The 26,900-nt window shown below is 42.2% G+C and overlaps 1 protein-coding gene across 1 annotated transcript in view; it reads right to left on the bottom strand.

The window, feature by feature from the left end:
* Positions 1–26,900, bottom strand: part of PPARGC1A (PPARG coactivator 1 alpha) — a 381,122-nt gene that overhangs the window by 301,320 nt on the left and 52,902 nt on the right. The gene's annotated exons all lie outside the window — the stretch shown is intronic.

Below are 26,900 nucleotides of genomic sequence, written 5' to 3'. Positions count from 1 at the left end.
CCTTCTTTGCTCCAGCCTTCACCTACAAAGTCTCCTAGATCTCAGCACTGAGAGACAGGGTTAGTGGAGGAGATGACCAAGAGTAGGTGAGAATTCAGCCCACAGGTGTCCATGGGACAGGCTACATCCACAGCTGCTTCCAGTACTACCTGCTGCCCTTCTGAGGCCACACTGTTGCCTTTGAAAGATCCTGAACAAAAACCTTTCCATGCAAGGACAGTTCAGTAGCAGAATAGGCTGCCCCAAGAGGTTTCCATCCTCAGAGGCTCTGAAGATCCAATTGGATCAATCTCTGAGCAACCTGGTCGGATCTGGCCCAGCTATGCAAGGCTGGACAAGAGACCCTCTGAAGACTCTTTCAGACAGAACTATCCATAAGCAGCTCTTTTTTTTCCTATCATAATTCCAAGACAGTGAAGGAACCCTTTTATTGCATCCAAGTGTCTGGAACCCCAAGAAAATGGCGGTGGTAGTTTGAGGGATCCCAAGTCCCCCTTAAAAGCACAGAGAGAGAGGCCCATCCCAGGATACTGTAATAATGATATTCTATTCCTTTTCTGGTATCACATCTTAAAAGACAGTGCCTGACTTAATCTCTCACCCTCCTCCTCCCTGCTTTCCTCGCTTCCACCCCTCCAAGCAGCCCAGGCTCGTGTCTTGGCTCATGGGGGAGTTGACAAGTGAGGAATTCAGCCACCTCGGCCTTGTGGGCCCAGCTCGGGGCGGGGAGTTTGGCCTACCCTTAGGCCGACTGCGGGTGAAAGGGGTGGAGGATTCTAGAAGCCTAGTTTGGGCCAAGCCAGTCTTGTACTTACTCTATCTGATTGCCTTCTGTACAGATGCTCTTGTAGACAGAAATCCTCTCCAAAACTTCCCATCAGCGTGCTGTATCCTCCTTCTGTCTCCTGAGAAGGGGTAAGGTCAGCTCTGTCCCTCAGCACCGGCTGTGCTCCTGGCCCACACAGGAGCAGTGACACCAAACCCTGTGGTTCGAACTGACAGCAGCAGGCAGGACTCTGGACAGGCCCACTCTCCATCTGTTCTCTTCCACCTCCTTCAGTTTTACATGGCCCCCATTACCCAGAGTATCAGCACGGGTCTGTTCCAGATTTAAGAGCCACGATTACCTTCACGATGAAGAAATGAGGATCCAATGGGACGAGACTGAACAAGGCCAAGTGCAGGGTTCTACATTTTGTCCACAATAACCCCAAGCAGCACTACAGGCTGGGGACAGAGTGGCTGGAGAGCAGCCAGGCAGAAAGGGACCTGAGGGTACAGGTAGATAGTAGCTGAATATGAGCCAGCAGTGTGCCCAGGAGAGCCAATGGCATCCTGGCCTGCATCAAGAGCAGTGTGGCCAGCAGGACAAGGGAGGTTATTCTGCCCCTGTACTCAGCACTGGTCAGGCCACACCTTGAGTCCTGTGTCCAGTTCTGGGCTCCTCAATTCAAGAGAGATGTTGAGGTACTGGAACATGTCCAGAGAAGTGTAATGAAGCTGGTGAGGGGCCTGGAGCACAGCCCTGTGAGGAGAGGCTGAGGGAGCTGGGGGTGTGCAGCCTGCAGAAGAGGAGGCTCAGGGCAGACCTCACTGCTGTCTACAACTACCTGAAGGGAGCTCATAGACAGGTGGGGTTGTTCTCTGCTCCCAGGCAACCAGGGGACACAGTCTCAAGCTATGCCAGGGGAGAGTATAGGCTTGACAGAGAGAGTGATTAGCATTGGACTGGGCTGCCCAGGGAGGTGGTGGAGGCACTGTTGCTAGAGGTGTTCAAGAAAAGACTGGATGGGGCATGTAGTGCCATGGTCTAGATGACTGGCTAGGGCTGGGTGCTAGGTTGGACTGGATGACCTTGGAGGTCTCTTCCAACCTGGCTGATTCTATGAAATTCACTGTCATGTGTTACTGCTTGCTTTCCCTAACTTTTCTTGCTGTGGATCATTAAATTTTACCAGCAAACGCTAGTACTCTGTACATGTTCACAATGCAGCCTTGTTAATAAACTGGAAATTTTGATACCTAGCCAAATGCTCTAGACACAAGATACAGGACAGAAAAACCACCCCAAAATCTAGGAAACTCAAACTTTTGTTCACACATTTTCCTGTGATGCACTACTTTCTATTAGTAATAGCTTAAAGATGAAATGTCATCTTTAATTTTTAATTTCTTCAGCACTTCCATCTAATGGTTTTCATCACACACATCATGGCACTGAATTTTTTTTAACACATTCTCTTTATTTAAAAAAAACTCAGCATTAGCAGAAAAGAAACACTGCTCCCCAGAAGATCTTTTAAAGTAGTAGGGACCTCATCCCTCTTTTACCTTTCTTTCCTGTAACTCAGCTACATTCAAATCTCTAAAGCACACTAATGTAGCGTCCCAGCAACGATGAAGCTGTGCAAGTGCTCTGCTTCCTAGAAAAGCAACCTTCCACTGAGAGAAAGCTGTCCTTGTTCACCTATCAGCCTCTATGCTTCTCCTCAAATACCACACTTCAATTTCCAAATTACCAAAAAGCTTGTGAGGTTATTAAAACAAACAGGAAAAAAAAATCCAAAACCAACAAATTTTAGACATTTTCAAAATACAGCATCTAAGCCAAATATTTATTTAACTCTTCCAAAACTTTTAAAGGCCAAGAAGATAGCTAATAAAAGCCTGTTGTATGGCTTAGCCTCCCTGTTTCATCTAGTTAACCTCTTGAGAAAAGTTGTATTGTTAATCAATGATCTAAGGAGCTTTACTTAGTGGTACTCATAGAAAAATACACTAAATTTTCTCCCAGTTACAGCTGAGAAAAACAGACATTTCAATCATAATTACCTCTGTCCATGAGGCTCAATTAAGATTTTTTTGTTTCCACACTAAAAGTAGTATTAGAAGATACAGAGCTGATAACAGCATTTAGAGGGGGTTTACACTACTGAGTTATAAAGGCTTGCTCAGGGTTGTGCAATCCTGTTTGCAGACTGGGGCTTGTTTCAGCTCTACATACCCAAGCAGACAGAGAGAAAGAAGAAACATTTCTATCTAAGCACCTGCATGCTGCATTTGGTTAAGTCCTGTAACAGAAAGATACAGGGATGGTTTTACATCCTGCTAATGCTGCAGAGTAATATATTTTCTTCCAGCTTTGAGTGTAGGGCAAAAAAAAACATTTCTAGGTCTTGAAGGCTGGCTGCTATCTTAGCTATGACAAGTGGAACTGAAAAAGTCAAATCTTCCATCTTAAGGAAGCTGCTGATGAATTTGGGAAGATGAACACTCACTCACACACTTCTTCCTGCCAGATTCATCAGTTATTTTTCTTTACTACATCTTAAAGATAAACATTCTGTGCATTTCTATCAACCACTGAGATTCTGGAAGCTCTACTCTTTTTTGATACATTAATTGGCTATCATGAAAAATGGAGCAGAAAATGTTATTCATAGAAGTGTTACTCCACTGTGCATCACAACTTCAAAGCACTTCACAGGCAGTCCCTTCCTCTCCACAGCATCCCTTGTCAAGCAAATAAACACTGGTTGCCCTGTTCTGCAGGCAGCAAAGGAGGAACAGAAGATATAAAAGGCCTAAACCACAGAAGGGTTTCATTAAAACAGGATGTTCCAGTGACCAGTTAACACAGCACCTTCTGGGCAGAACTTTTAGTCAGCTGCACAACTCTGCCTAGAATTATCATTAACACCTGAAGTTGTCTTCGCAGGTTAGCAAACCATTTTTGGTATCAGGTTAGGTCAGCTAACAGCATACAGCAGTATCATAACTCTAAGAGCACCTTATCCCTCATCTCAAGCAGCTGCCATTATGTCATTTGTTTTGTACAATAAAAGACACAAATGATTCCAGACATTCTAGTTAATTATTTGTGCACGAGGAGTAGGATCATGATTGGAAATTATGCAGAACAGAATAAGCTGACCACATTTTATTATGGGAGAAAATTACAAGCAAGATTTCCAAAACATAGTTGTCTAAAAATAGTCTTTCAATTCCTTGCTGAGACACCTGACTTTCCAAACTGCCACATACACAAAAGTTTCCCACATCAAATACCAGCTAAGTAATTGAGACCTTCTTTCTACCTGTCTCTATGAAAAGCTGCCCAGAGCGATGCTGGTGAGGTAAGAAAAACTGGAGAATGAAAGCACAAAGATTTCAAAAAACACAGAGTGTCATGAACAATTAATCTGCCTTAGAAGCTTGACTGTAAAGATGTGGTTTATATAATTTAGGATGTTGGAAAACACAAATGTGTGCTGGGGCCATGTGCTCTACAATATACCTTAATTTCTTCTGTCACAAAGAGTATCATTTACTTGAATTACAGTTGATGGCAGAAGATGCCAGTTCCCATTAACTAAAAAAAGAATTCACCAGCAGGTATTTATGCTCAAGTAATTCCGTAGGAAAGCTCTTAGCCACCTGGTGCTAGGAGTCAGAATTTGTCAACCCAAGGTGTTCATGCAAAAATGTATTAGTGACTAATCACCTGAGACCAGCTAGGGTTAATTTACCAGAACAGCTTCTAATCTCCACTACTTTCTTCTCTCAGTGGTAAATGGACCAGCAGAGACAGCACAGGAAAAACATGCTCTTGCTTTCTGAAAAAAAATACCTTTTTTCACTACCTTCATCTATCACAACCTTTCACCTTCCTAGACTGCTGTGAAGGCCACATCGTTCAAGGAACTGTCCTTCATGTGTAAGGCAGGGCCCCAGATGAATGCAGCCACTTCTGGAGAGACAAGCAGGGAAGTGGGAGAGCCACCAAGGAGGTAAAGCAGTGAGAAACTACAGAACAGCAGCCAAGTTTCAATAGCCATTATGGGGCAATGAGCCAGTCCTAAGGATGGTGTGAAGGATGATCAGAGGTAGGCAGGAGAATGAAAAAAAAAAGATGGGTTGGTGGGGAAAAAAGGAAAATAAATGCCATTCTTAAAGGAATTAATGGTCACAAGCAACATCTGGATCATAGTACCAACATGTTTTGAGCAGCAACAGCTCTAACTGGAATGGAAAGGTGAGCAGCTTCTGAAAAGCAGTAAGAAACAAATAAGCAAACAAAGTCTACAGAATTACTGGGCAAGAAAAGGAGAAAAATTTTAGGACAAAAAGCAAGGAGCTAACTTTTTGCCTAGAAAGACTGATGGAGATAAATGCTACTGAATTAAAAGGCTGCAGACTGGATGGAAAAAAACCTGTAAGAATACTTCATTGCATCTTCTCCAGTGCTGATCTTATGCAGAAGGAATGAGGTCCTGAGCACAAAGCTGCAGAGAATGGAAGCAGCCTAAGAACATATGCACCTTAAAAACACATTTGCCTTAAACACTGGAGGCAGTGAACTGTGACAGATACAAGGGGTTTAAACTCAAATTACAGAACTGTCCAGAGAAGTCTACAATTAAAGCAACTTTTCTTCCTAGAGTCAGTCCTAGTGTCATGGGTTGAATTTTTTTTCCTCTGCTAAGAAGTTTCCAAAGAGATACAACACAAACCTACATATTCTGACAGGTCAGTCAGAGACAGCCAAGTACTTGAACACAACTGTTTGAAGCTGCAAGGGCTCTGGTGCCATTAGAACACCACCACTACCTTGTAATGGTGGTCCCCTTCACTTGGCGTTCCTGGAGGATGAAATTACTGCACTTCCTTGGATCATAACTGGTTTTTAATGGTCTTCATTACTCAGTAGTTTCCAAAATGCAAATCCATACTAATGAATTGCTGTAGCTTTCTTAATGCTCCTCCTGTCCACTCACAGAAAAACAAAGCATATTATTTAAACAAACCATACTACTGAAAAGGAGAAGGGTTCTGTCTGAAGTCAAAGCTGGGCTAAGCTCTCTACTTGCAAGAAATTCATCTTGCTTAGCAATCCTTTCATGTGTAATTAAACCAGTCTCCTTATTACACCCTTGCTAAGCATGGTAATAACTCAGCTTTCCAAGAATTACCCTGGCATTTTTAAAATCACTTCTTTCCTTCACTAGCCTGTTTTCGTGGCTGTTGTTTTAAGAAATTCCCTTATGTGCTGTAAAAGAAACTCATTTAAGCCAAAGAATCCTTTACATTCTGAGGAACTAGCTACTTGAAAGGGGGAGGAGAGACAACCTAACTGTTTGTATCCTAACTACGAAATGCAGTTTCTGACATGTTTTTCACTCATTACAGTTCTAATACCATACGCTTGGTGAGTCCTCCAACACATTCAGTGCCAGTGCCTTCCTAAGCACCAAATGAAGTCATAGACATTTGATTTCAAGAGCGTTCCATGAGAAGCTGCCATCTTGTATTCCATGGAAATGTGAAGCACAGCTGTAACCACAAGGACACTCAAGCATTTGGAAAACCCAACAGTTCAATTACTTTTTTAAAATAAAATTGCTTGGGGTAGTAGCCAAGGAACTCTGAATCTAAATCCATGAACTTCTGAATATATATCCCCAACAAACCCCCACCTAACTCCACAGAGATGGGGACACCAAACGCAATTTACTTGTGTGCAGAGCACTGTCACAAGGCAGATGCAGCAATTCAGATCCCACTCCAGGCTCCAAGGCAGCAATGGAACATGCACTCAGTGCTGTGGAGAGTTAAGTGATCACTGTAATCCACAGTATCACTATTGTGCACTGACATAATACCTCTGAGTATCACTGTATGCTTTTCAGACCATGTGCACCTCCTCCAAAACCACTGATGCTCCTATATACTACTTAACCCATGACATCACACAAAGATGCAAGTAGCAGCAGTGGTTACAGGGCATGGGAAAGGGCGCTAGAAGTCATCTTGGAGACAAGAGGCTGGCCACCTCTTTAAAATCACTTAGGACATGGCTGAGCACTTCCAAAGTGCCACTTCCTCTCTTCTGGCATTTAATATAACGACTTACACAAAACCCTGATCATCTCCACCCTACAACACTGCCTTCCAATGCTTTGCAAACCAACGTCCCACTGCTCTCATATACCTTGCTACCATGATACTTCACTTAGGATCAGTACTGTGCAAACCCCAAGAAGGATTTCCTATCACTGCCACATGAAGCAGGACAAAAGCATCATTCAGACAACACACAGGATGTGTTGAGGTTCTCTGCCAAAGAGGCATTTCCCCCACAGAAGACACATTTCCTTTAGGAAAATGAAAACAGTTTCGGTTTGTAAAATTAACTCTGCAAGAGGAGTGAGAAGACAGGAGGGAAGTTTTGCATTTTATTTACAAGTCAGTTTGCAACTCTCCAGCCTAGAATAAGCCTAGACCTTTTCCCTGGCAGAGGCATGGTCCAAGCCCTGCACTCTCATCCTTGGGAGGCTGGAAGCTTTCTAGAGGTAGCCTGAATATGGCAGCCTATCTTGGGCAGTGATAGCTACTCGCATCTGAAATTGGTAGTGAAGAACCATCCAGTTTATGCATTTTTCTAGCATACATTTCCTCCATTTTTCTCAAAGGCATGAAATCTGGAATCACTGCCAGGCTATTAATATGCAATGTGATTTTACATTTTTGATTGTTGTGTTTGCATGGCACATCAATTCTGAATCACTGTTATACACTGGCTACTAGAAGTGTAAATACAGCCTAGTGCTAACAAGATTACGTGAGTAAAGATTATTAGCTCACTTCAGCCCAAGGCAGAGTCCAGTGCCAATCTAAGAGTTCAAACCTGCACGTTTGGCATGTGCAAAACATAAGACCACTCACACACATAATTTTTGGCGTGAGTAGAGCTAGCACCATTACATTCAAAAGCTGGTCCCAGATTTCCCCAGAAAACTGCCAAAGATGGTGACTGTGGAGGTGTCTAATTGACAAGTACTGTGGAGGAGTAGAGACAAGTGGTGCTGCATGACAATAGCAAGGCATCATCTTCACCAGGTCTTGCCAACATACCTCAGCTCAGAGCTAGGAAAGATGGGCACATTCATTCTTGGCTGCTTCCTGAGCAGGCTAACAAGCTTGACAATTAGTATGCATTAATTAGTGTGCATATAGTGAAAAGGTTTTGTACTGGTATCAAACCAAATATACTCTTGATACTTACAGGACATTTTAAAATATCATAATCCTTCCATCTATTTGAAAATGGATGGAGGAAGCTCAGACGTTAATTACAGTAGAGCAGTGCCTAACCTTTCAGCCCAGAAGTTCTTCCCCCCAGTGAAGTCAGGAATGTGAACTTTAATGAACAAAGGGATATATTCAAGGTAAAATTTATATATTCATCTTGAATCCTGTTCATAGAACCATAGAATGGTAGGGAGTGGAAGAGATCTCTGGAGATCATCTAGTCCAACCCCTCTGATAACACTGGTTCACCTAGATCACGCTTCACAGGAACACATGCAGAAGGGTTCTGAAAGTGTCCAGAGAAGGAAACTCCTTAACCTCTCTGGGAAACCTGTTCCAGTGCTCTGTCACCCTGAGAGTAAAGAAGTTTCTCCTTAAGTTCCAGTTAACTCTTCCGCATTCTAGGCTGTTCCTCTTTGCAAGGAGGTTTGAGGGGAACTGTCCTCCTGCACAGGATTCTTTCACCTCAATTTAAACAAGATGAAGGTGGATCATACTGGCTGTGGAAAAGTCTGCCTGAAAATGGGAAAGGTCTGACACAATTCATAGAATTATAGACTACTTCACATTGGAAGGGACCTTTAAAAGTCATCCAGCCCAACTCCCCTGCAGTCAGCAGGAACATCTTTAACCAGGATCAGGCTGCTCAGAGACCAAAACAACCTGACCTGCAAGGTTTAACGGGATGGGCACCTACCACCTCTCTGGCCAACCTGGGCCAGTGTTTCACCACTCTTTCTTCCTTCTATCTGCTCTGGATATTCTCTCCTCAGTTTCAAACTACTATTCCTTGTCCTGTCACAATAGGCCCTGCTAAAAAGTCTGTCCCCATCTTTCTTACCATCTCCTTTCAGTGGCAGAAGGCTGCAAAAAGGTGTCTGCGGAGCCTTCTCCTCTTCAGACTGCACAACCCCAACTCTGTAAGCCTGTCCTCACAGCAGAGGTGGTCTAGATCTTTGATCCTTTCTGTGCCTTTCTGCTCTCCAGTGCAGAAACGTTCAGAATTCAGTTAACACATAATAATCAAACCAGCTGCACAGGAAGCTGCAAGATGGAGCTTTTGCAACTGCAGGACACAGTATACAGCTTTTTACGTGACTTAATGTGGCTTTTTACAAGGCCTTTTATACAAGACCTGTTTATCAGACAGTGTAATTGCAGAAGAAAATGATGTCCAGTAAGTTTCCACTGACTTGGAGATCTCAGCTGGCACCAGATCAGAGGATTGGCTTCCAAAAAATATGACAAGCTATACAAAAACAGAAAGAGACAAGCCAGTCGGTTGGGCCATGCTAACCTCTATCACAAACACAAGCACTCAATAATTCTCCCTGCTAGAAGTGGATTTAATCTTATGCCTAAGTAGTTTTCTAAATTGGGGTCTATGCTGTTTCTTAAAAATTTGCAACATTCTCAGAGGAATTAGCCTCTTTCGTTTCAGCTGATTTCGTGCTGCTAGAAAGTCTCTTCAACCACCACCAAGCTAAGGAATTAGGATGCATGCTGCCACACCAACCAAACCACGCCACCACTGCCTTTTTAACAGCCTGATCAAATATACTGCACCAATATTTTGCTTTGTGCAGACATCGAGATTTACAAAGGGTTCTTTTCTTTATATTAATAGTGATAGTGCTAAAACCCTGAGAAGCAGCATTATATTTAATTATCCTTCTATAATTACAATGATTAAATACAGCGTAAGGGACCATAAAGATAGATAAAACATTATGGCTAAAAAACTTCTCAAAAATGACCATAAAATTATTATTAAGCCTGAGGTGAGAAAATTAATATCACAAGCATGATTTTATAGGGTTTTCCTTACACCACTTCCCCTTTGCAGAGTATCTCATCTGCAGTGGCAGCAGAATTTCCTCCCAGCAGTAATGAAAATGAGAACTAACTACAAAAAATGTTGCCACTTGAAAGAGAGGTCAGTTTAGCTCTCCACACCAAGGAAGAGTATTTGTGTGCTTGATGCTCCAGGCAAATGCCAATAGAACATATTAAAACATCTCCAAGCTCTAAGCACACCAACTTACACTGGCATAGTATTTGTTTCCCTTTTGTTTCCTTTTCTTTTCTTTCACTGCACAACTTCATGGTGATGAAGCAAAACTCAGCACCACATAACATTCAATCTGCTTTCTGAGTAATGACCTAACAACACAGATCCAAAGATTTTCATGCTGGGTGACAAATATTATTATAAAGACTAAAGAATCTCAAGAAAAATTTCTGACCAAGAACTAATATTAAGGCAAAAAAGCTAATATTGGACATCTGCAATGTCTTCAGAAACCAGACAAGCCTGGATTATAAGATTGTATCTGAGCACAAGAAAAATAAAACAGATCTGACCTACAGATGGGATAAATCATTTCAAGTAATAATTTTCTTGATTCTTTGAATTATATGTTTAATTAATTTTATTATACATAATTACCAAAATGTATCATAATTATCTGACACATTTCAAGAAATATGGTCTCATTTTGCTTAATTATATGATTAATTAACTATGGTACGTAATTGCTAAACTTCAACAAGATCACATTTCTCCTTTTCTTCCAAAATTCAGAAATCATTCTTGAGTGCTCCTGCATCTGACTGCTCCATGCAAAGAGCTCAGAGGTCATCGAACACACATTTGTTCTGCAGGGAAGAAGCCTACAAGCTCCCGTTCTTTTTCACTGTGTTATATTCATTGTCCTGTTCTCTGTCCTTAAGAATAATTCCTGTTCTTTTCAATAATGGTTAGCTTTGACACAGACACTTCTGGTTGTCCTTAAAAGCCAGCATGCTTCCTTCAAAGTCTGCTATTTTGTTTCCCAGCCCACTTGCTTGGTTCAGAGGCTTATAGCAAATTAAGTGGATGCTCCTGAAGACACAGGACTGATGCAGCCCTTCACCTGGATCTGTGGTGAAAAGCAGGAACAGCCACAGTGTTATCACTCTCCAGCAAATGTGGGTTGACAGAACGCACTCATATGAGGCCAACAGAGCAGGAATGAACTGAAGACAACCTCCGAAATCTCGAATTTATCCTAGAGGCCTAAAGAATCACCAGCTGGGTCACAAAAGTGGCATATCAACATCTCTGCTGTGTATCGCCACTGCTGCTGTTGCACATAGCTGCCTGCCATTCCATGAAGCACAGGGCAACATTTTGGATGTGAAATGAGCTCAGAATTGCAACAGGGAGAAAAACTACCAAATTTTATTAATTCATGGATATCTAGGTGAAAATAAGTAGCAGCACATACTGCTTGATAGTAGATATAATTATGCATCTGGGAGTTATAAATCCCAACCAACACTGACCAATCAAGGCTAACTCAGAATTTTAGGTCATTCAGGAATTAGTTGAAAATATTCCAAGGACAGGTAATTGATACCATTAAGAAGAGCCTAGAATTGTGATCTTTTAACACGAATTGATGGGGTTTATTTCTAATGGATTGGGAGAACTATTTTACAAAACTGTTTCATGTGAACTGAAAATGCACACAGATATCCAGACCCTCAATCAAGAAAAAAAAAATCTATTCCTGCAGTTTGAAGAAAATAAGAAGTCACTTCTTAGGAAGAGCCTTCCCACTTTTCACTAGGTTTACACCACTATGTAATACCTGGCACACAATCTCTGGATTTCAGTTCTGTGCTAGATGCTCCTAATCCAACTAGTGCTGCCAAGAATCGAAGTAAAGACTGCCTAATGCAGCAGAATTTTATTATAAACCAGTCCCAAATGACACACACACAAAAAAAAAAAAAGGAAAAAAATCGATCTGTTTTATTTTAATCCCTATTCTCCCCTGAAAAAACAAAGCAAGGAGGTGCCTGTTCCACAGGTCACACCCTGCAGCTGATTAATGAGCAAGGTAAGCAAACGGGCATGAGGAGCTGTAGTGCCTGCTGGCTGTGAAGCAAAACAGAAAGCAGGAACCATCCACATCAGTGCTCTGTCAGGTCAGTCACACAAACTGCTCTACATTTAATGTCTCCATGAACAAAACTGCCTATCAGCATTTCACTTGGAGACTCTACTCACGTGTTGGGGTTTGGGTTTTTAATGTATTCTTAAAAGTGAAGACACATATTCCCAATCTTCCTTGACAATGTTTAATAAGGTTTTGAACAAAACCTGGGGGGAAAGAAAATGCACTGTACTTTGAAGACAAAAGATAAATTATGGAAGCCAATACAACTGTCAAGTTTATACCTTCCATGGCTAAATATCATAAAATCAACTTCACCGCATACACAGAAATAGGACAGGAATCTACATGGTCTGTTATTCACAGTTCTCCACTTATCCTCAAATCTGGATAGTCTCTGGCTCCCCACGGATAATCATCTTCTCCCATATCTAGAACTCCCTACTGTCATGCCCAAGTTACAAGTTGCCAGATGTGTGTTGTGGATCCTGAACTCGGAATCTCTTGGGAAGGAGGAAGGGTTAACAGTCTACCTTGGCCACTGCAGTTTAATTGTTTGTTGAAGACAGAATTCTTTCTCACTGCAGCACACCCAAACCAGCAGCACTCATCACTAACCTCTCCTTCCACCTCTCCTCATTCTGCCTGTAAAGTGAAAAACAAACTACTCATAAGGGACCTTTTGTTATCTCTATTAACTGGAAGTCTATACTGCTCTTTGGGAATATGGGAGATCTTAGGCACATGGGATGATACTGATGTTAATATACCAAGAGTGTCAGCCTGGGAAAGAGGAGAACAGAAAAGGGGAAGCCTGCATTGATCCATATATTCTAGGACCTCAGCTCTATCACACATTCTCTCCACAGCTATACTGCTTCTCAAAATGACTGACAAGGCTGGGCTGCAGAGCCTGCAGTGAGGTTTATCAAGGCACTGCTCTTCTTTTAAAGCCTTTTTGTAATGCCTCTTCTCTTCTTAATACATAAACAATATTGCTGGATTTACTTCTGTTCTGTTTCAATAGTCATCCAGAAATTGGGAATTGTCATTTTGGGGCATTTTGTTGCAGTTATCTAGACACGTGTAGACACGTGTCCTGCCAGGTGGCATTTTCTGATAAACATATTTCAAGGTCTTACACATTTGCAAATATGCATTCAGAAATAAGAGGGAGTAATGAAGGCATGATTATACCTGAGTTCATACATAAACATGCACATACGCAATGTCGTGAACTTCAGGAGGGCAAGAGGCGTGAATTCAGCCACCTATTTATCTTGTAGACAAATATTCCACTCTTTCTTTCTCTACTCAAATATTCCTTTGCTCATTTCTCTCCCCCCCTCTGAGCCATTCTCAATAAAGACAGCATTGCTGGTACGTTAACCTCTGCCATATACAGCCAGACAGCTGAGGAAGAACACAGGCATATCAGGGAGCACCACCCCTGCCTGCCTTTAGCACATCTACCTGACTTAGTATGCCAGGAAAAGAGACCTGGCTTCAGTAATAGCTTACCTCCTCCCTTCAGTCATTCACCAGATCTCTGATAGCTTGCGAAATCCTCCCTAAATGACTGCTGCCACTGCATAGAGCAAGTCCACATCTACCACACAACAAATCAGACCTTTCTATAAAAAGGATGGAGAGAGTGTGCTCACAAAGGCCTGCAGTGATAGGACAAGGGGAAATGGCTTCAAACTAGAGAAGAGCAGATTGAGACTGGATGTTAGGAACAGGTGGTTTACTATGAGGGTGACAGAACACTGAAATAGGTTTGCCTAGGGAAGTGGCTGAAGCCCCATCCCTGAAGGTATTCAAAGTGAGGTTCAACAGGACTCTGGGAAGCCTGATCTAGGGAAGCTGACTGCAGGGGGCGTTGGACTTGACAACTTTTGGAGGTCCCTTCCAACCCAGAGCACTGTGTGATTCTATGGTTCTCTCTCAGGTGGGACAGTGAGTTCACCTGAGCATCCTCTACATCCAGCCCATCAAACTCCACAGGTATATGCAGATCAGCCCCAAAATAAGCAGGACATTCATCAAAAGATGCATCTGACAACAATGTCAGGCTTGCCCACACTGGAAGGCTCACCTAAATAACCCCCTGGAACAATCTTCTGCAGCTGGGGCAGACAAAATGTAAAAGACACATCAACCTACATGGTTGAAGCCTTTCCATTCTGGTATTGGACCTTACAAACTCAACAGCAACACAAAACAAAGCTCAACTTAAGATTTCTCTCCATATTTAAGTAAGTTTCTGAGTTTGTTCTACTCTTGCTTTCTCCCATCCTCTGCAACTAGACAATTACTGCTGATATATATTTATATTGACTAAGGTGTTTGTGCCTGAATTTCTTTTGTATCTTTTTTTCCTCTTTTTCAGAGTTTTTTTGTGGGGTTGGGTTGTTGGGTTTCTGTGGGTTGTTGTTAGTTTGTTTTTAACAATCCCTCTTACTTCAATTGCTGCACAATTTGAGGGCATCTAATTCTCTTTCTTCAAATAACCAGTTGGCATAAATACTTTCAAACACGATAAGGTGAATGTGTGTTGCATTACAGTTAGACAACAAGAGAACTTCTACAGAAGCATTTCTGACACAAAATGAACCTTTGTGATTAACGCCACCAAAACATGTCCTGCGATGCTGAAGTGCCATAATGTTATTTTAAAGGGATACTGAGCCATCAGCTGCTCTGAAAACACAGTGAGGCCTTGCAGTAGAATTTAAACACAGGCTTTTAACAGCACTTAACATATTGCACTATATGAATCACAGCAAATAAGCCCGACGGGAATGTTGACTGAGGCACAAACAAAGAAGATCCACAGAAGGAACCAGTTTATCATAAACAATACAAATATTTACTCTACTATTTAATGTGTGCCCAGCATGTCTATCCTTAATGCAGCATTAGCTGACATCAGGCATATGCCATATGCACAAATAATTAATTCAAATCCGGTTTGCTTCCAGTGTGTTGTCTCTGAAACAAGCTGAATTAACGTACAGATATATTCAACCAGCAAATACCGAGATGATCTCTCTCTGTAACAACCCAGCAGCGTTTCCCTTCGTGAGGACACAGTTTTTAGACTTCACCCTCATTGTTATTCCAGCGCCAAAGGCTGACGGGATGCGAAATGCTCCTGCAGGGCTCCTTATGTAATCACCGCGATGACTAACGTGGTGATGCAAAAAAAAACCCAACACACGACTTGGCTAAACATTAATTTTTTAGTAGATAAAGCTTCAAATAGCAAAGTCTTCAGAACACAGCCACCTTTCTTTAAACCCCAAAAACCTCACCCTCCAGGTTAAATACGTTTTCAAAGCATCCAACAGGCAGCCTACATCAGTTTCCCACAGTGCAGGAGTGGTTCAACTGTTCACATAAACCTGGGTGATGCACGGTGGAGAGGCTGGCAGAGCCTCCTGACACAGAAAACATACTCCATGAAGCTGTTCCTGTCAGGAATTTTACCACACCAGTCCACGGTGAGTTGCTGCACTACAACATTATGTTTGCAGTGGTATTTACTTTGCTCTTCGCTTCACCCTTGTCAGACCCCACCTGGAGTACTGTGTACAGTTCTGGAGCCCCCAACAGAGGAAGGACACTGAACTGTTGGAGTGAGTCCAGAGGAGGCGACAAAGATGCTCAGAGGGCTGCAGCACCTCTCCTGTGAGGACAGGCTACAGGAACTGGAGCTCTGCAGCCTGGAGAAGAGAAGGCTTTGAGGAGAACTTGTAGTAGCTTTCCAGTATCTGAAGGAGTGTATAGGAGGGCTGGGAAGTGACTATTTACAAGGTCTTGTAATGATAGGATGAGGAGTAATGGGTTTAAACTGGCAGAAAGGAAATTTAAACTGAATGTTAGAAAGAAGTTCTTTCCAGTGAGGGTGGTGAGACACTGGCACAGGCTGCCCAGGGAGGTTGTGGATGCTCCCTCCCTGGAGGTGTTCAAGGCCACGTTGGATGAGGCCTTGAGCGACCTGTTCTAGTGGGAGGTGTCCGTGTCTGTGGCAGGGGGTTGGAACTAGATGATCTTTGAGGTCCCTTCCAATCTAAACCATTATTTGATTCTATGATTCATTTCAGATACAGTTTGCTTAAAAACAAAAGTTACACTTAGGCCCAAAGGGCTGCATAAAAAAAGTTATATGAGCACTTAATCTTGAAAGGCAATCATGGCATTCCTGTAAGCCTCTGTTCATGTCTTCTTTGAGTGCTGCATGTTACTCCTGTGCTCTTCTGTACAGGTGGTGCTACTGCCTTCTCTCCATCCCTACTGGCTCTCCTCTCATCAGCTTTTCAGCTGATCACTGAAAAAGAACTGACTGCTGAAAAAGGAATCTCTCCATCCCAAAATTAGCCTGGAGAAATGCCATATCCAGTTGCTGAAAAACAGCTTGCCTGGAACACATTAGCAATCCAAGCAATACTGCAATTCGGTCCACTCAAAAAGCTCCCAGGAAAGGAAATTCCATTTGGATACAGTGAAGCAGACACAGCCTTGGTGGGCATTTGCAAAACCCCTCATGAAATGGACACCACCAGCTGGTTTGTCCCCCTCAAACAAAAAACTCATTTACCGGTCATTTTTCCCAAAGTTCAGTCCTATTAATCTCCAAGCTGTTCATGTTCCCCACACAGCTGAGCCTATATATTGTTCCCCTTAGATCCACAAGTGCCTGACAACACATTAGTGCTGCTGAAGGAGCGAATCTCACAGTGCTAGTCTGGCACACACACTGGGGAGACAAACACTCCGTCCCTCTGTCACCTATCTGGCTCTGAGCCGGGCCATGAAAGATGTGGAGACAGCACCTTTAGGACAGGCACTATCTATTCAGGCACCTTCGGATCCATCAGCCCTTCCTCTCAAGTCCTGAGAGGTGCTAGGAGCACTCATGGGGGCCTGACGCCTTTACAAACATGGCCTTTAATATCCATGTGTTTGCAGAGACGTGCTGGGCTTCTTGGCAGCAGCTCACAGCTCGTCAGTTCCGTGGGGCTCCCTGCGGCTGCCCAGGTACAGTCTGGCACAAGGGAGGCCAGGATTTGTAACACACTTTTTTTGCTGCAAGAAGAGAACAGACTGATGACAGGGCAGATAGTTCTCAACTGGGAAAGAACATTCTCTGCCCCCGCCGTGGCATCATGATAGGAAATATAAAGGGAATAAATACGCAAGAGTTGGCTACATGTAGTCCAGCTAAGCAAGCACTGAAGTAGGCAATACGAATGGGGCTGAAATGTCTACAAACACCTAAAAATCTTAATAATATTTGAGAAACGTGATCATGCCCAAAATCAAACTGAACAGCTACATAAAAACCACACTAGAAATTCCTTTCTCTGCACTTACAAATGATTTCCATTTTAAGCTCCTGGTCATAGCATGAAAAACTCAATCAAAAGGAAAATTTTGCATTTTATGCCATTGCACATTAAGCAACCAGCACATATCATGCTCAAATCAAAACCTATACTACAAACTTACAGAGCAGCATGCCAAGACCTATGACATTGTTTTCTGCACACAGGTCTGAAGAAAACCTAAATATCAACATCAAATTTTGAAGGGCTACCTAGTTCCCAATTTTACCATGATCGGCCACACAGCCATTTATTGCTTGAAAAAGCAGCCAAGAGTAAACCAGAGAATTTATTTGAGATGTGTGAGCTTTATTTTACTCTCCACACAGTAAAGAGTGACCTTCCATATGAAACCAGAAGGGCTAGAGGTATTTTCACATACAGGTCTCTTCTTGGAGCTACAAAATCTTTCTTGTTTTCCTTCATTGTTTCTGTGTTAAACCTTTATAAACTATGTTTTAGTGAGCAAACATGGAAGACCAGGTAAGAACCCACAAGCTCAAGAACCACTTTACAGAGCTCATCGGAGCATGAAACTTGTTTTGACAGCACAGACATGATCTATCCAGCTCCCTGATTATAGCAGGGCAGTGCTCAAGACCAATAGATACACTGAGGTTCTCAAGGTAAGCCTTTCTCAGAGATGGGACATGCTCAGGGTGAGCAGGAGGTAGTTTTATCTAGTTAGGCATGGAGGTAGTTCTAACATAACAAATGTAAAGGAAAATATTTTATTATTATTTTATTTAAATACAGGAAGCTTATGGTGTGAGCACTTCTGCTATAAGGACAGGCTGAAGGAGCTAGGATTGTTCAGCCTGGAGAAGAGCAGACTTTGAGAAGACTTAATAGTGACCTTCCATAGCGACCTGAAGGGGGCTACAAGAAGGATGGAGAGACTGTTTGCAAAGGCCTGCAGTGATAGGATAAGAGAAAATGGCTTCAAATTAGAGAAGAGCAGATTTAGATTAGATGTTAGAAACAAGTTCTGCACCATGAGGGTGGCAGAACACTGGTGCAGGTTACCCAAGGAGGTGGTTGAGGCCCCATCCCTAGAGATATTAAAAGTGAGGCTCAACAGGGCACTGAGCAACCTGATCTAGTTGAGGATGCCCTTGATGACTGCAGCGGGGGTGGGGGTTGAACTGGATGACTTTTGGAGGTCCCTTCCAACCCTTCCAGACCATTCTATGAAAACCTAAATGACAAATTTCTTTCACACATGATCAAAAAGAAATGTGCACACAGCTCTCCCTATCCAGAGCACAAGGGGTTACCACAGACAACGGCAAAGAAAAGTTATGCTGAAAGTATGAAAAATACCTTGGCTGTGTCCTTTTAAAGTCATAACTTATTAAGGGAAATCAGCATTCACAAGCAGAAATTTGTTTCTGTATAATTCACTGCCCAGTGACATTTGATTCCTTCCTAACAAATCTGTATTTAAGAGGAAAGTCATAAAATTGAAACAATGGCAATGACTGAGTAATTCACAGCTCGGTACTCCATTAGCAATTAATAAATTCACCTGGCAGTATCCAAAAACCAGTCTTCTGCCACTTTTTATTTATTTCATCTTCTGTGTCTTGCACATCTTTTAGGGCAATCACACATAGTACCTTTACCTTGCTTGAAGAAAACTAGCAATTCCCCATTGCACTGCAGTGTTCCAGGCCTCGTCTTTTCTGCATTATTAAATGCACATGAAACAAATACGTCTTGTAATGCAGTGGAGAGCAGAGTACTTAACACAGGCTCCTCAGCTGTTTCACAAAGAGCTATCAAGTTTCTGATGCATACGGTGTGTTCATTTATATTTCATCATCTAGGACAGAATTTCATTTGCTTGGGAGTATTTGAGCCTTAAAAAGAGCTCCACAAAGAAGTTCATCAAACCTAAAGAGGAGCAACCAAAGACTGTCCCAGTAAGAGCCATGAATCAGAAGCAGTGAGCCATGATAACCTTCCTCCTCAGCAGGGGTTGGAAGTAGATTATTTTTGAGGTCCCTTCCAACCTAAAACCATTACAGGATCACAGGATGTCAGAGGTTGGAAGGGACCCAAAGAGATAGAGTCCAACCCCATCCTATGATTCTATGACTTTTCCTCAGGTTCTAAGGGCTGGGCTGGTACTTCAGACAGTTTGTATCTATTAGCATTTAGGGAGAAGAAACTAAGTTTCTGTCCACAGAAACTTTCTGTCTCTCTCCATGTCAGCTCTCTACGTAGTCTAAGCTAATGCATCCAATCTTGATTGTTTCTTTCCTTTCTATGCATCCCTTTGTATTTGCAGAAATCATGGTGATGCATGTCAGGGAACTCTTAATACGAGCATATGGGCTCTGGAACAGTCCAAGCTCAATATTCAAGCAGAAATAAAGGGCAATCAAATAAAACAGCCAACTGCAGCACCTGACTGTGCCCAAGCATCCCCTGGCCCACCCTCATAAAAGGCACTCTCAGTTCTCCTTACATGCACCTGTCTAGATGCATTCCTGTGCAACCTGAGCTAGAGGAGTCCTGCTCTGGTAGAGGGAATTGGACTCAATCTATGGAGGTCCCTTCCTACCCCAGGGCATCCTGTGATCCTGTGACATGTCAATGCTGCTTCAACTAAGACTGGTTTCTATCCCCTGGCAAGTATGGGTGTTGCCATCTGCCTGACTGGTTTAGGATGTCTTATGCAACAGCACCAGCAGCAGCACAATTCCCTAAGCATCTTGGGGGGCTTTTCTGGGAGTCAGAAAGCAAATTTTTTCTGCATCATGGTGTAAAAACTCAGAAGGTAAAAACCTGCCCTATGGCACACTGCTGTAATTCACCACTAAACACGTGCTAATGCGATTCATTAATTGATTGTACACACAGATGGCAGATTTTAGGCTAACACCAATGCCTTTCCTGGAACAATCTATCACCTTCCTCCAGAGTACCCCCCAGGGCAGGCCACATTGACTGGCACTGCTCAACTTAACTGTGCTGCTTCTGAGGTGTAGTGGGAAGGGAGAAGACACCAGGCATTTGAGGTGATTATCCCAGGTTGTATCGACTGCTTAGCACTCCTAGAGAAATCTGCAAAAGCTTCAGCACTTTGATGAAATTTCCTTGGAAAAAAACAGAGATCAATAATTTGCTATGCTGCAAAATTTAATTCAGTTCCTGTTGATAATAAGAAGATCCAGGAGGGGAATGTTTGATTTTGCCTGCCACACTTTCTGGTTTTACATCTTCCTACAGGTACTACCTTGTTTTGCTTTTCCTGTGGCCTTTGCTGCATGACTCCTGGCAATAGCTCTGCAGGCACGTAACACCTGACATTTTTAATAGGGATAATTTTGCTAATACCACTCTGCACTAGCTTTAATTGCACATATCTCCTTTTCTTACTTTTACCACTGGAAAGATGGGAAGTAAGGAGCATTATGTGCCCATATTTTCACACACTTTGTTTTCCACAAATTCACCTTAAATATAAGGCAGCTTTTTTAATAAGCAGTATTACCTCCAGTGTTTCTCCTTTCTTTGCCTGATAACACATAAAAGGAAGAATTCCATAGTTTTGCTGGAAGTGACAGCAGTATCAAGTTAGAATCTTCACAATCCCTGCCTTTTTTAGTGTCTTCAGCCAAGTTAAACTCAATCCTGTGGACACTGAGATCGCTGGAGTTACACCACGTTAACTGGCAATGGTACCAAACTGAACTACAACTGTCAGGCTTGTACTGTGGAATTCTGGCACACTACTATTAAAGGGGCACCAACAGAAGCTCATCAGTAACCTCAGAAAGCTGCAGGGAAGTTCAGAAGTTTGGGCGTTGGTAGGGTTTTTTTGCTAGGTTAGTCGGTTGGGTTTTTTTTACATCTTTTTCCTTCTCACTTCAAATTCCATCTCAGTCTTCCAGTGTTAAAAACTCTTATCCTTACTGGTCAGGTTTCTGCTGAGACAATTACTTTATAAGCAGCCCTTCACGATAATTTTTCGTGATACTCCTCTGCAGAAGGAGGATAACTTTTAATGCCAGTGCAAATATGATTCGGTGTATCTGTAGCACTGAATTTATAGCACACACGTGGAAAATCTTGTAAACTGCCCTTCTCTTGATAGACTGTGCAGTAAACTGTATAGTATTTTAATTAATTTCTTAATTACAAACCTAAAGTGTGGTAGTTGAAATCTCACATGCATGCACAGCAAATATTGTTGCTTTAGCCCGACTAACACAAGGCAGATCAAGGCAGAAATGCTCAAAATAAGTAGAACCAGCTGGAAAGACAGATACTGGCTCATGCCTGCTTTTACTCACTTCCTATTTTTTCCCCTTCTCTGATCATTACCAGATTACTTTTATCTAAGCCTTATATTTAAACTTTGTAGAAATCTCAGAAGCCTGATATACTGCTACAGATGAACTGGTACCCAAACAGGGATGTGCAGTTCAGTGAGTGAGTTAGCAGTTGTATTTCCTAACAAAACCACCCTTATTTGTGTGTTTGCCCTCAGTAATTGATCAGGTAACTGCTGTCACAGGGCAGACACACGTGAAGGCAGACATCCAAGTGCTGTGAGCACCCAGGCATGCAGAAATGACCGTTTTTGTAATATGATCACAGAGTAAATACATCTTTTTCACCTTTTACTCAGCCTAATACAAGTTCACGTTGGTGGTATCTTTACTATTCTAACTTTGCATGGCATTGACTCAACAGCCTAACAGCTTTCTTACAGTGAGGAGCTTACTCCTAAGAAGGGCACAGAAGACCAGGCTATTGCTTCAGGTCAAGTGTCTGTCTAATCTTACCTCCAACAGTGGCCAGCTGTAGTGCCCTCTGGAAGAATATATGGCCCTGCCTCCTCTCCTCTGAGAACTTCTAACATTTGCAGTTCAGAGCATTTTCTGAACTTGGTGGAATTGCTTTATTAAATCCTATTGGTTCTTACCAGTTCTCATTCAATTCTCTCCTTGAACATCTTTGCCTTGCTCATTCCACCTTCTTATCTTTACATTACAATTTTTGTGTCTCCTCACAAAATATTTCAATTCATTAAAATCTATGTAAGTCAGTCAAGCAATATTTTCTCTTTACCTCCCTCTACTAAGCATCTGTCCTCTGAAAAGCAACATTAAGAGTTAAAATTCACAGAATATATACAGTTGAAGTTGCAAGGGACCTCCAGGGGTCATCTGGTCCAATCTCCTGCTCAAGTAGGGTCATGTAAAGGCAGCTGCCCAGAACCATGTCCAGAGAGCTTTTGAGTATCTCCAATGAAAGAGACTCCACAGCCTCCCTGGGCAACCTCTGCCAGTGCTCAGTCACCCTCACAGTAAAAATGTGCTTCCTGAATTTCAGAGGCAACCTCTCATGTTTCCGTTTGTAGTCACTGCCTCTTGTCTGTCACTGGGCAACACTGAAGAGAGCCTGGCTCCATTCCACCTGTGGGGCCACCTTTTTAAGGGCTGATGAGGTTCTCGTGCTGCTTGGGAATGTGCCAATCGTCTCGCCAAGACCATTTCAAGCTTGTTTGAAAGGTGAGTAGAAAGCACAATTTGGAAGATGCTCTCTCAAAATATTTAAGGTTCTCCTCTGACTCCTCATGTGCATAACTTCTTGGACTTACATGAATCTCAACCAAAATCTCTTAGGAGGATATGAAAGCAGTGCTGATAGCTGACTTAAGGGCACTCACAGCTTCAAATGCTGCATTCACATTTCCCAGGTAGCCACAAAGAGCTCATCATGATCCTATGTGTTCTGCAGCAAACAGAATTGATGGAGCCTGAAGAGCACAGGCCACACCTTCTCAAATGCTGTTACAAAGACAGAGGTTAACATATAAATAATTAGACATGCCAAGCACTGCCATATTCAGCACTGCTGGAACAGGTCCCAGCTGCTGAGAGCCACTTCTGTTACTGCCTTTAATAGTGCAGAGCTAGGACCAACCAGTCAGCAGGACCTGCCAGTGAGAACACAACTGGTGTGCCTGCCAGCCTTTCTGTCACCTGCCATTCTCTTCTTGCTGTCTTTAAAACCGTCTTTATCTGCTTTACATTTCCCAACCACACCTAAAACACGCATAATGCCCTTACAAGCAAGGTCCATTACCCAAGCTCTGAAAAGATGTGAGACTAGCTAAATGCTTCATTTTCAGATGGCTAAAATTAGGTGAGAGTCTGCCAATCCTTCTACTTCATTAAAGCCTTTTGTCCATTTTCTTCTGCTCTTACATAAAGTATATGCCTGTTATTAACAACTTGCAATCAAAGCAAAAGCACAAGGCACCAAGGTCTGGCAGAGAAGAGTTGCCTGTGAGTTCAGAAAGGATCAGACTTCTGCACAGCTGTACAGCTGAGAGATGCCACACGGCAGCTGCCTGGGGCTGCTCCATTTCACACCCATGCAGCATGCTCACCGCACCTGAAGCAGGTGGCAGGGATGTGGAGGTACCTCACACAGCAGGACCACACCTGCTGTGCTGCATTCAGAAGATTCTAAACCTTACCTCTACAGCACCAGCTCTCAGCACAGCTCTACCAACAGAAGGTTATTGCCCACAGCAAGCAGAGTTTTGTTGCTTTTCAAGTCCCCTTACTGGCCAGGCTGCCTCTCAAATCCTAATGATGCCTCACATTTGTTGCTAAGTGTAGCACTGCTGGTTGGCACTAGAGTTTGTATATGCTTGATATGTTGGATTTTTTTTTTCTTAAAAAAAAAAAGCTGTACTAATGGTGCAGTCTCCTGAGAATACATTTAGTTCTGCAGCATAAAATAAAACTAAATTCTTCAATCTCAAAAACTATTAAAAGGTTGTATTTAAAATGCATGAAGCATTAAAAAGACATCAAAATTAAAATAATCTCATAAATCTCTTCATTTAAAAGACTTATTAGAATACAGATAGAGGCAGAAAACAGCTGCCCTGCAGACCAAAGCAGTAAATTATAACTATTTTAACTTTTTCTTTCCTTTTTTTTTTCCATTTTCATCATTGAAAATTTTCCTCCCAGAATTACTGCAGTAGTATAAAAAGACCAACTGCCCCTATATTTAACATGTGAATAGTAAATTATTTTTCAGTGGACTTCACAACAGATAAGCTGTATATTCTTTCAAATGTCAGCAGACTGGGGGATTGTTTCCAGACAAAGGAGGTGGGCAGTGTTTTCAGAAATCAGGATTGCATGTGAAAGTGTAGAATTAATCAGCAATCCATTCAGCACAACAGCAGCAGGACGCTGCAGCAATTGTGACTCCAAACTCCTCCCACACACTCCTGCCTATTATTTTTAACAGAAGCCCAAAGTCAGGTGTATTTAAGTATCAGCAGGCTGACCTGTAAAGTGCTGAGCACGTAAGAGCCCCAAGAAGTTTGCTTATTTAGGAAGCTTACCACGGTCTTAAGAACCTGCAGTTAGCCAAGATGTAGGTTTTTCTTAAAAGCAAAGAGCTTGCCTCTCACTGGATAGTACTGATCTGGGACATCAGCTACGTGAGATGGGAAAAATAAATGTTTGTTTCATTATCAATCAGTAATATTCACCTTTTTAAGAATGACAAATTCTCTTTTTCCCACAAGTGCCCTCACTCCTCAGACCATTGCTTGTCAGTCTTGATGATACCAGAGAATTCCTTGGAGCACAATTAAACGATCGCGTTGATTGCTCTCCTCGAAGTAGTTCAATCCAGGGAGAAGGCAAAGAAAAAAACCTGAGGGACATGGATCTCACACCGTTTATCCCTCATCTCATCTGTTCTTTAGTATCATGATCGCTGCACAGCCAGGCTGTTGACATCCGAGCAGATTACAGCAGGAAATGCTAAGGATGCATGAAACTAGGGAAATGAGCAACAGCAACAACAAAGCTACCAAGAGGGAAGGGAGGGGAAGCAGTTAAATCAAGAGGATAAAGAGTGTTCCCAGATAGCCATTTGCTGGTTTTGCTTCACTGCAAATTATATCACACAATATTATAAACCACTTTTCCTGACAGCAATGTGCATTACTGTGCACTTCAACTTCCTTCCTGCTTACAAGAGATAAGATTAGTAAATGTTTGCTTTATTAACAACAAGTTGAAATGCTATTAAACCAGCTTAATTGATGGTACAGTTACATGGAGTCTGCTTCTCGTTTATACTTTCAAAACTTACACCTGCAACAGAAGTTGGTTCCTCTCCAACAAAAAAAAAAACAAGCCCATATCCGCTGCTCTCCTCCCATGCACTTTCTTCCAGCACAGAAGCCTGTTCAGATTGTGCAAAGCTCCTTAGCTAAAACTCCAACAAGGATAAACAGAAGTGTTGAAGGATAAAACCCCCACGTATTTTATTCACCTTTCTCACTGCTAGATTACTGTTACATCTGGTCAGTGAGTTTCATCTTTGGGGCTCCAAATAAAGCAAGCAGTCAACCAGAAGGCACAGCTCTAAACCCAATAGGTTTAAGTGCATCACCAACGAAAAAAAAAAACAACCAAAAACCTGAAACACTTCTGTCCTTCTTTTCACTTTAGCCTAAGGTTAACTTTCTCATGAGTGGCTCAGGATACTTCTGTAACCTTGCCTACAAAATGCTTATGGCAGAAGAACATTGTGTGTTGCACAGCTGCTTCAGTAAACTGCTGATAATGGCAAGCTTAAATGTACGTCCCTAAGAACACAGCATCGCTCTGCTGGAAACCTGGAGAAGAGGGAACTCTCCACTGGGAACAGAGAAACTTCTAATTTAACTGCCAGCCTAAACTGTAAAGGATGACAGTGGTGCTCATCTGACAGGGTTCTTGTTCCAGTTTGATGGTTCCCTCATCACGTGCCTGAACTAAACTAATCACTGTTATTTACAGCAAATAACACACAATTTAAAAGCTAATCCATTAAAAAAAAAAAAAACAAAAAACAACCAAAACCAAACCTTTAAGCAAGCCAATTATACAAATCTCTAAATGTGATTCCCACTTAGTATAAACACACCAGATAAATTGCCAGCCAGGTCTTATTTAGTTAGCAGTATCTTGACAAGCAACATTATTATAGCCTTAATTTATTATGTCTCCAATTGATCAGTCTCTCAGCTGATTGTTATTAGAATGTAACGATTGGCACACGGTTGTCAAGGTGGTCATGTACACAGGATATGAAAATTAAATTCAGTCTTATGAAAATACATCAAAACCTTTTTTGTTTACAGATAATGATCATATGCAAGCTAAGACAGGCTGCAGATAAGCAGTAATTATGCTTCCTTACAGCATCTTTTTACAAGTCTGACGTAATAAATGTGATGTCTCTTGGAATCATATCAGAATTGTAGTCTCATGACTGTAGGCTCTGTTATGCTGGAGAACATGACGAGGGGACTGACTGGTCCATAAGAAATGTGTTCTGATTACCCAGTATTATTTCCCATTTCAATCACATGGTTGCCTGCCTGGCACACTTTGAGAGTGAAAGATGAGGTTTTATTTTGGGCTTCAAA

This window comes from Pogoniulus pusillus, chromosome 11 (genome assembly GCF_015220805.1).
Source record: "Pogoniulus pusillus isolate bPogPus1 chromosome 11, bPogPus1.pri, whole genome shotgun sequence".
In the NCBI taxonomy this organism is placed as follows: Eukaryota; Metazoa; Chordata; class Aves; order Piciformes; family Lybiidae; genus Pogoniulus; species Pogoniulus pusillus.
Note: the sequence above shows the minus strand (reverse complement) of the source record. Positions and strands in the feature narration are given on the sequence as shown.